The 10778-nt window shown below is 38.4% G+C and overlaps 1 pseudogene; it reads right to left on the bottom strand.

The window, feature by feature from the left end:
• Nucleotides 1–10187: 10187 nt before the first annotated feature.
• LOC126001540 (cAMP-regulated phosphoprotein 19-like) lies at nucleotides 10188–10518 on the bottom strand (annotated as a pseudogene).
• Between the last annotated feature and the right edge of the window lie 260 nt (nucleotides 10519–10778).

Raw genomic sequence — 10778 nt, 5'->3', positions numbered from 1 at the left:
AGAAGAAGAAGAAGAAGAAGAAGAAGAAGAAGAAGAAGAAGAAGAAGAAGAAGAAGAAGAAGAACTGTATATCTTATGGTGATTCAATTAAAGAATTTATTTTTTTTTTAAATGAACAGTATGAAGAGGAGGCAGAAGCAAAGGATCTGTACTGTAAGTCACATTAGGAAACCAGTACACAGTAGGAAGGGCTATGAGAGCATAGAGAAAAGTCACCTTTGACCCCATGATTATCTTCTAATTAAGAGTAACCATATTAGGGTAATGTATGCATAAAACAGTATTATAAATCATATACCTCAATAAAAATGGGGTAAAAATAAATGAAAGTGCATCCAAACAATATCTGTTTCATAAACCTTTGAATGTAATTAAATGATCATAAATACTTAAGTCCTTAAAATAGCTCAGTTGGTGGAATGGAAAGTTCATACTCTTTTCGATAAAGTACTGCCATCAATATGTCACTTAATATGTCTATATTTAAAATTTGCCTCATGGGCCTGGCTGACAATTTTTGAAAAGTTATTAGTATTTATTTTATTTTATTTTTTTTTTTGGTTTTTGGGTCACACCCGTTTGACGCTCAGGGGTTACTCCTGGCTATGTGCTCAGAAATCGCCCCTGGCTTGGGGGGACCATATGGGACGCCGGGGGATATAACCGCGGTCCTTCCTTGGCTAGCGCTTGCAAGGCAGACACCTTACCTCCAGCGCCACCTACCCGGCCCCCTTTTTCTTGTGTTTTTTTTTTTTTTTTTGGAAAAGTTATTAGTATTTATTAGAGGCCAAGAACAGTGCTAGGGGTTGGGAATACATAGATTCATAAGGAACAACCAAGACTCAGTTCCTATTCGTGTGAGAAAAAGTAAATGCACTTCATTTCAAAATGAGCAAAGAGATGGCAAGTGAGAAGCCAAGAAATAGCACAGCAGTAGGGCATTTGCCTTGCACGTAGCCGACGTAGGACAGACAGTGGTTCAAATTCCGGTATTCCATATGGTCACCCAAGCCTGCCAGGAGCAATTTCTGAGTATAGAGCCAGGAGTAACTTCTGAGCGTCTCTGGGTCTGACGCAAAAACTAAACAAAACCAAACCAAAACAAAACCAAAACAACAACAACAATAAAAATAGGCAAGTGTGGAAAGAACCAGAAAAATTTAGGATGCCAGGTGTCAACATGCAATGGAAAATCTGATGGATGAGATATATTGGAAAATATTGACAGCTGCTCTCCCCAAAAAAACCTTAATTCATGGCCTTTTTTCAAAATCACCATGAATGGGCTTGGAGAGATAGCATATGGGATAAGGCATTTACCTTGAGATGGTCAACTTCATTTTAGTGCCTGGCACTGCATTTATTAGGGGCCAAGAACAGTGCTAGGCGCTGGAAATATAAAGTAATCTTGGGGCTACTATCTGAAGTGATACCCCCCCAGCACAGATTCAGGCATAGTCCACAGCATTTGCTGGGTGTAGTCCAAACACACACGCATACAATCAGCATGACTGATTCTCAGTAAAAGATGTGATGCATAGCAGCAGACTATCATATTATATTTTTGGTATACACATAACCTCCAGAAGCATGGCTAATACTATTATGTAACAAAATCATTAGAGTAGAGCTTAATGACATAATAAAATTTCCATGTTTTATTATATTTTAATATAGTTTATTTGTGCCTACACAATTTTTAGTGATGACTATTTTTCACAATCGGCTTATAAAATTCTGACGCAACTTGATTGAAGAATTAGAATGAGCTACATACAGAAAAGGTGAAAACTCTTTCAGGTAGGAGCAATAATATGCAAGAAGTTTCTGGGGTAAAGAGAATCTAAAATCTTAAGAGCTGAAGAGAAACGAAAGCGATTGAAAAAAGAGATTAGGGAAAAAAGAGGGAACAAATATTGCAGCTTTAGGCAGACTCCTTTTTTTTTTTTTTTTTTCCATTTCACCATACTGTGAACTTTTTTTTTTTAAACACCTTGATTACATACATGATTGTGTTTGGGTTTCAGTCATGTAAAGAACACCACCCATCACCAGTGCAATATTCCCATCACCCATGTCCCAAATCTCCCTCCTCCCCACCCGACCCCCGCCTGTACTCTAAACAGGCCCTCCATTTCCCTCATACATTCTCATTATTAGGACAGTTTAAAATGCAGTTATTTCTCTAACTAAACTCATCACTCTTTGTGGTGAGCTTCCTGAGGTGAGCTGGAACTTCCAGCTCTTTTCTCTCTTGTGTCTGAAAATTATTATTGCAAGAATGTCTTAGACTCCTTTTTTTTTTTAAATAAATAAATCTCTTTATTGAATCACAGTGAGATACACAGTTACAAAGTTGTTCATAATTAAATTTCAGTCATACAATGTACAACATCCTTCACCAGTGCACAGTTCTCATTACTCATGGCCCCAGTTTCTTTCCTATCCAGGCAGACTCTTAACCTTCTTCTTTGTACAATGGAAAAGCATTGAAGGTGTTACACTGAGGAGTGAAAATGAGATTTGCCCGGCCCGGAGAGATAGCACAGCGGCGTTTGCCTTGCAAGCAGGAGATCCAGGACCAAAGGTGGTTGGTTTGAATCCCGGTGTCCCATATGGTCCCCCGTGCCTGCCAGGAGCTATTTCTGAGCAGACAGCCAGGAATAACCCCTGAGCAAAGCCGGGTGTGGCCCAAAAACAAAACAAAAAAAAACAAACAAACAAAAAAAAAAGAAAAGAAAAAAGAAAATGAGATTTGCCAACTATCTGTTCTGTGCATGATGTAAAAGACACAAACATGGATACAATACAGTAAAGCACAGGTAATAAAGAAAAACATTAATTGGACTTCACTAAAATTATGTCTTTTCTAATCAAAGGACATTACTAAAAAAGACCAAAAGACAAATGAAGAAACTGTTCACAAACCACACATGATAAGACTCCAATGTTCTAAATATATAAAGAACTTGGTTGTTTTGTTTGGGGGGGTCACATTGAGCAGTGCTTCATGCTGACGTTACTGTTCTTTAACCATTTTTCTGACACCTCTAAAGAACACTTACATTAAAAAAAAAAAAAAAAAAAAAAAAAAAAGGGCCGGGCGGTGGCGCTCGAGGTAAGGTGCCTGCCTTACCTGCGCTAGCCTAGGAGACGGACCGCGGTTCGATCCCCCGGCGCCCCATATGGTCCCCCAAGCCAGGAGCGACTTCTGAGCGCATAGCCAGGAGTAACCCCTGAGCGTCACCGGGTGTGGCCCAAAAACCAAAAAAAAAAAAAAAAAAAAAAAAAAAAAAAAGAACACTTACATTTCAGCAACAAGAAATCAAACAAGTCAGGGGCCAAACATTTTATTCAATAGGCTGCATGCTTTGCATGCAGGAGACTCAGGTATGATCCATATACCCAAGTTCAACTCAGCCTTTCTAACAGAATTGAAACAAGTCCAAAAAAAAAAAAAAGGATTTAAATAGACATTTCTCTAAAGAAGGTAAACAAGTGTCCAAACTTGTTTAGACAAGCATTTGAAAGCTCAATATTAATCATTAAAATTGCAATGAGGGGCATTGATGGTTGGAATGTTATACTGGTAAAGGGGGGGTGTTCTTTTTATGACTGAAACCCAACTATAATCATGTTTGTAATCATGGTGTCTAAATAGAGATCTTATTCTTTTTTTTAAAAAAATCATTAAAATTGCAAATAATACTACAGTGAGATATCACTTTACAATCAAATAAGATAGCTATAAATTTGAAAAAGTAAAAGAAAGTGACATGGATGGTAAAAATGTGAAGTAATTGGAATCCTACAATTTATGGTGGGCATGTAAAATTATACAGCTACAGCTAAAAAAGTTTGGCAATTCCACAGTGAGTTAAACAGAGTTTTTCTTGTGACCCAGAAAATTTATCTTCCAAATTGAAAACAGGTGTTAACATCTTGAGCAAAAATGTTTATAGTAGCTCTACTTGCAACACCCAAAAGGTAGAAATAACACAAATGTCCAGCAATGGACAAACAAAATGTGGTATATCCACATAATGGAATGGAATGTGTCCCTTGTCAAGAGTAACACATGCTACAACATGGATGAACTTTGGAAACTTTATGTTGAGTGAAAAAAGCTAGACCTAAAAGAGTCACACATATTATGATTTTATTCTTAAGAAAGATCCAAGCTAGGTGTCAGAAAGATATTACCTAGCTAATCCAGGTTCAAGAGCCTGTATTTTTTTTAATTTTTTTTTGGCCACACCCGTTTGATGCTCAGGGGTTACTCCTAGCTAAGCGTTCAGAAATCGCCCCTGGCTTGGGGGGACCATATGGGAGGCTGGGGGGTCGAACCGAGGTTCTTCCTTGGTTAGTGCTTGCAAGGCAGACACCTTACCTCTAGTGCCACCTCACCGGCCCCTCAATAGCCAGTATTACATATAGTCCCCAGGCACTACCAGAAATAATCTCTGAGAGCAGTTGAGTGTCCCCTTCTCCCCCAAGCCCCAAAAGAAAGTAATATTTAGGCCAGACAGAAAGAAAATAGTGGTTACCAGGAGTTAGGGATAGAGGTGAATAAGAAGTATTGCTAAGTGAGTAGCATCATCATCACTTTAGGATGATGAAAATCCTAAAAATAAATAAGGGTAATGACTGCAAAATATTGTGAATATAATAAATGCCACTGAATTTATACTTCAGCTGGTTTTAAGTGGTCCAATTTATCTGACTTTTTTTCCACGATAAGGAAAAAAAAGGATACAAGAAGACACAAAGTAGAGGGGTCAGAGAATAGTACAGAGGGTAAGACAATTACCTGGTATGTGGCCAGCCTCATATATGGTCTCCAAGCACCACCAGTAATAAACACTGTGCACCTCTGCGCCTCCTCTAAAGTTCCCCCATCCCACCCTCTCCCCCAACTTCCACCTAAAAAGGGAAAAGACAAAGTAGCACTACTGGGGTGGGGGCTATAAGGATAATATTCAAGTTTGTTATATTAGCAACAGCATGAATGGTAATAATCACTTAACTCAAATAGGAAACTTTAGAAGTAACTATAGGAAGTCCCTGAGGAACACTTTGGTATGTTATGATTGAAAATCCTGAAAAACCTCTTAACGCTTTTCTGTCCATTAGCCAGAAAACCAGGCGTGGAGATGCTGCTCTAGAGGATGGGAAAAGTACTTTTCCAGAAATTCAGAGCTCATATTTCCCTGATCAGACAAGTAGCACATAACCCACCCCTGCTGCTATGTGGAGGAGGAATTTTCCTGGGCACATGCAGTTCCAAACCAAAATCGTAATTTTGTAAGACAAAAAAAAAAAAAAAAGGCATAAATATATGGCAGGTAGATATCAGGGCCTGCCATGTGATGCAATTAACATAGTAAACAATTTCAGTAGAATTTGGACGGAAGGCTGAAAGCAGTCTGGGGCAAAGACTCAACATTTCGTCATGGCTCTTTGCTTTTTCCAATTGCTATTCTCTTTCTTCCTACATCACTTTTCCCCCAAAATTTAATCATTTCCATAACTCTTCTCCAAGCTGCTTTAAGTTTCCCACATGCCCCATGAGACCAGACTTAGAGTCACTTTTTCTTTAAAGGAAAGAACAGTAGAAACCAACCTCCCTTAGGGAATTTCTAACGAATAGGTACGTGGATGCTATGATCTAAAGAAGCACAATTAAATTAGCACACAGATGAAAGCCATATTTCTGGCTTTTGTCTGCCATACAAGATGCTGCTAGTAATGTAGATCCAGGAGAATTTAAGTCTCCCATACTTTGGTGAAACTATTGGAATCTTCCTTCATTTGGCTTTCGATCAAATTTGACAGGATATACAAGGAATAAAACAAACTTAGCTCTGCTATTGAATCTAACCTAATCTAATCTAATCTAATCTAATATGAATTCAGTTTTAAGGTACCAAAGAAAAACATACCATTTTAAAATGTCAAGGAACACAAAATGACTGGATTTTTACATTTCACTTTTAACATGAAAATACACTTGGATACATGTAAGATGAACAGTTTGCTGCTATTCTAGGCATTTTCATGCCCAGGAGTAGTGAAGAGAGAAATAGCATCCTTTTTGCTTATCTCAAGAGGCCAAGTTTTAAAACTTGCTTTGTATCTCTTGGAGAAAGCATCACCTTTCTTTACTGAATGTTAAGATTCTGCTATCTCATTTATAAAACATAAAACCATTCATCCAGGTAATTCCACTCCTGAGCATTACATTTCACTCTAGGTTTGTTGTTGTTGTTGTTGTTTCTCTTGGTAGTTCTAAAGAAAAAAATTAAGAATTAAATGAGCTAGAGGGATTATATAGGGATTAAGGCACTTGCCTTGCACATGGCTCATCGGGTTCAAATTCTTTACACTGGATAAGTTCCCTGGAGCCCTGCCAGGAGTGATCACAGTGCATAAAGCTAGGAGTATGCCCTGAGGACTCCCTGAGGGTGTGGTCTAAAAATAAAACAAAACAGAAACTTAGGAATTAAAATGCAGGCAGCAGAAATAGGATAGACTGGAAGTTTTTCTGTTCTGGGAAGGACAGTGATGCTCTTTTCTAGCTCCAAACACATTGGGCTGAAGGTTTCTAGGCCAGCACCTCCATTTTTCTGAGTTTCTGATTTCTCTTTATTTTTTACTATAAACTTATTTATTTTAGACACCTTGGTTTATAAAGTTTGTCTTAATACAGTTGCTTTTGGCATTCAATGTTTCAACACCAATTCTACTGCTAGTATAATATTCCTTCCACCATTTTCCCCAGTTTTCCAATATCCTCCAAGCCTGCCTCTAGCAGAAACAAATAACTTACTAAATACTGCTTGTTACAAATAAATGATAATGGAATTATTGGGGGGAAAGTTTATTAAAACAAAATTTATTAAAATAGTCATATTTTGGGCAGAGCAATAGCACAGTGGGTAGGGCATTTGCCTTACACACGGCTGACCCAAATTTGATCCCTGGCATCCTACATGGTTCCCCAAACACAAGCAGGAATGACCCCTGTAAACAGATCCAGGAGTAACTCCTGAGCACCTCTGAGTGTGGCAAACACATACACACACAAACACACACACACACACACACACACACACACACACACATGAAAACTGTGTGTCATTGAAATGGAGTCATTATGTCATTGTACTATATTGTTCATTAATCCTTGAGCATTCTGCTCTGTTAGTTGAACTTCATGTCTTTTATAATAATTTCACATCTATTTGGGCACATTCCTACTGGGTTGTCAATATTAAAACTTCAGTCTCATGGCCACATGAGACCATGGTCTCATGTATGTGCTTTAAAGATCTGTGATGCTGGGCCAATGAGTTCATAATGTGGCAGCTGTGGCTTGTGTGTGTGGTTGCAGGGACTTCTGGAAGTGCAGAGACTCAGGTGAGGGAGAAAGGTGGTACTCCCTCGCTCCATAGAATCCCAGAAATGTCAGCCATTGTAGGATTCTAAGGTTCCCTCTTTCCTCAAGAAAGTTTCTACTTTTGCTAAACTGCTTCTGTATAATCTCCTTATTGGCTTGTTAGCTTGTGGGAATGTGGCCTTCAGATAAGAGTTAGAGACAAGGGGAGACACAAGATCCAGAACACAGCACCCACGTCCATGCACTTGGGATAGGCCTTAACAGATCGTCTTTGTAACATCTGAATTATGTATCTTGTGGCATTAGTATTGTGTATCTCTTTTATCTGTTTCCTGGGCTGTATATTCAGCTCTGAAGCAGGAATGTGATGGCTATTTAACCCGAGTGAAAAAGTGACTCAAGGTCTTTGACTGGTGGTGGGAATCCACCAGTTACACTGGTGAAGGGGGGAGGGTATTCTGTTTATGACTGAAACCCAACTACGAACATGCTTGTAATGGGACTTAAATTAAAAAAAATGGTCCTTGACTGGAAGCCTGTTCCCTAAAGCCTTGCTTTGTGACTTGCATTGCTGGGTGGTCTCTTTGTCTTATCACTGAGCTGATAGCATGAACCTAACATCACAAAACCACTATACATGGAGTTTTGGGTAGTTAGGTGTCTCTGAAGAGATAAGTGTAACAGCTGGACCACTGGCCTGGCAGCATTTACAGGATCTGATTTCTCTCAAAAAGAGAAGGTGGTCTGATTTCTCTCAAAAAAGAGAAGGTGGTCAGCAATTCTGTTTTGGGGTATCTACAGAGAAGGAAAGAAAGTTGGGAAAATAAAGATGGGAAAGGGAAGTTAATAATAGTGGTAAGATTCTTGTTATATTGGTGACAAGGAAGAGTGGTATAGTTATATGTTCAATGCACAGATTCAACAACTCTGGAAACATGACATCTAAGATACAACCACATAACTTTGTAATGTGTCTACCAAGATGCAGGCAGGAATGGGGAGGGACAGTGGAGGTGAGTTATGATGGGATATGGGAGAACTAGTGATGGGAGTTGACACTGATGGTGGGATTGATGTTTGGAATAGTATATGCCTAAAACTCAACAATCAATAGCTTTGTAGACAATGATTCTTTAATCAAACAAAACTTTAGAGAGCAGGGTGGAAGGGCAGGAGAGATAAAACAGTGGGATGCTTGCTTTGCCAGTCCTGGCTTGATCCCCTGGTTTGATCCTGCTTTATGAGAATCACCAGGAGTGACCCCTGAGTATAGAGCCAAGACTAAGTCCCTAGCACCACTAAATGTGGTCCCTGCAAATAATAGTAGGTGGATAATATTCATAGATAATAAAGATGAAGGCCAAAAGGTCCAAGCTATAGTAGGAAACTGAGTGAGGGAGTGCATTTAGAGCAGAGAAGGGACCCCTATAACAATGATAGTTTGAAATGATCATTCTAAATAAGAACTGTGTGCTGAAAGGAAATAAAATGATAGACATAATACCCTAAAATATTACAAACCAGGAAGAGATAAAGAGAGGAAAGAGAGACAGAGACAGAGAAGAAAAATGTCTGCCACAGAGGCAGTCAGGGCAAAGGGAAGATTGGAGGAGGAAAATGGGATATTGGTAGCAGAAAATGTGCACTGGTGAAGGGTGTGGTGTATTGTATTAGTGAAAAGCAATCATGAACAACTTAGTAACTATGAAAAAAGAACTGTATTATGAATAACCTTGTAACCACTGTTTTTAAGTAAGTAATTTTAAGAAAGTTAGAACGAGGAGAGAATGGATAGGAAAGACTTTCGTGAAAATCTGAGAACCTTGAAGGTTTAATATTCTGTGGCATTTATTGGGTAAACCATGACTTCGGGTAAATGTAATAGAAAAGTTTGCTTCAAGCTATAAATACAGGAAAATGATCTATGACACCTAATTTTTACAAATGTTTTCATAATTAAATATATGTATACAACTACTTTATTGGATAAATAGCTCAATGATATTAGAGATAGTATTTTTATAGCTTTATAGAGGTGCAGAATAAAAGCATACAATTGATTAATTTTAGCTTGGAATTATCCAACATACTGAGACCAAACTTCTTTTTTTTTAACAGCGTTAAAACTTGTTTTCTATTTCTTGGAACCAATCCTACACTAGGAGTCAGGGAATATATACAATTATTTTCAAGCAGATAATTTCATGTGCTAACATACTATTTTCAATCTGTAAACTGTTAAACTGATCAAAATCTGACACATATTTTCTTACAATAGTAGCACACATACTAACACTACCCATGAATCCACTTTCAAATGATTTAGTAAATAAAAGGAAATAAAAAGAGAAGTAACATCAAAAAAAATAATTATGTTGAGTGAAACAAATCAGAAGGAGATAGACACAGAATAGTCTCACTCATTTGTGGGATTTAAGAAAAATAAAAGACATTGTAATAACACCCAGAGACAATAGAGATAAAGGATGGAAGGACCAGCCCACGATATGAAACTTACCACAAAATGTGGTGAGTTCAGTTAGAGAAATAACTACACTGGCAACTACCATGATAAAGATAGTGAGTGAAAGAAGTAGAATGTTAGTCTTGAATACAGGCATGAGTGTGGAAAGGAAGGCGATGGGGAACACTGGTAGTGGGAAGGTTGCACTGGTGAAGGGAGTGTTATTTTTTTATAACTGAAATCCAACCACAAGCATGTTTGTAATCATGATGCTTAAAAAAAGAAACAATAGGAAAAGAGGTTCGTGCAGATCAGCTCTTTCAATCAGCCAGACAGCTTGCTAGCAACAAGAGATGGTTTCCACTGAGAAAGTCCTGGGGAGTGGGGATGTGATCACCAGTGACCTCTGCCTTATACAGGGTTGCAGCAGAGAGTTACTTGTTCTTCATTTTTGCTTTAGTCATGTTATAATCTCCAGAATAAAAATATTTTTGCCATTTTTGTAATAATTTCCTTAAGAAACCTCCAGGCTTTTGTCCCAGATGAGGATATCTTGCTTTTAATTTTGCTTCTTCAGCTTTCTCTGGACTAGTCACTTTATCTTCCATTTTGTTCTGCTCCTTGCTGACGCCTCCTCGGATACTGGGGCAGACATACTGCTCCTTCTGCAGACTAGACACCAGGGACAGAGTAGGTGATGGGGTGGCCAAGGCCTGCCCTATCACTCAGCTCTACATGTGTTTGCACACCCAGGCCGCAAGATCAAACTTCCCTTGAAAGTTTTCCTTTGTAATTTTTCCTCCTGTCTTCCCTCATATTCTTCAGACAACCACTGTCACTATGAATTAGTTTTCATTCCTTTGGATTTTACATAAATAGAATAAAATCATGTACTTCATTTGTCTGACTTATTTC

This window comes from Suncus etruscus, chromosome 2, assembly GCF_024139225.1.
Source record: "Suncus etruscus isolate mSunEtr1 chromosome 2, mSunEtr1.pri.cur, whole genome shotgun sequence".
Lineage (NCBI taxonomy): Eukaryota > Metazoa > Chordata > Mammalia > Eulipotyphla > Soricidae > Suncus > Suncus etruscus.
Note: the sequence above shows the minus strand (reverse complement) of the source record. Positions and strands in the feature narration are given on the sequence as shown.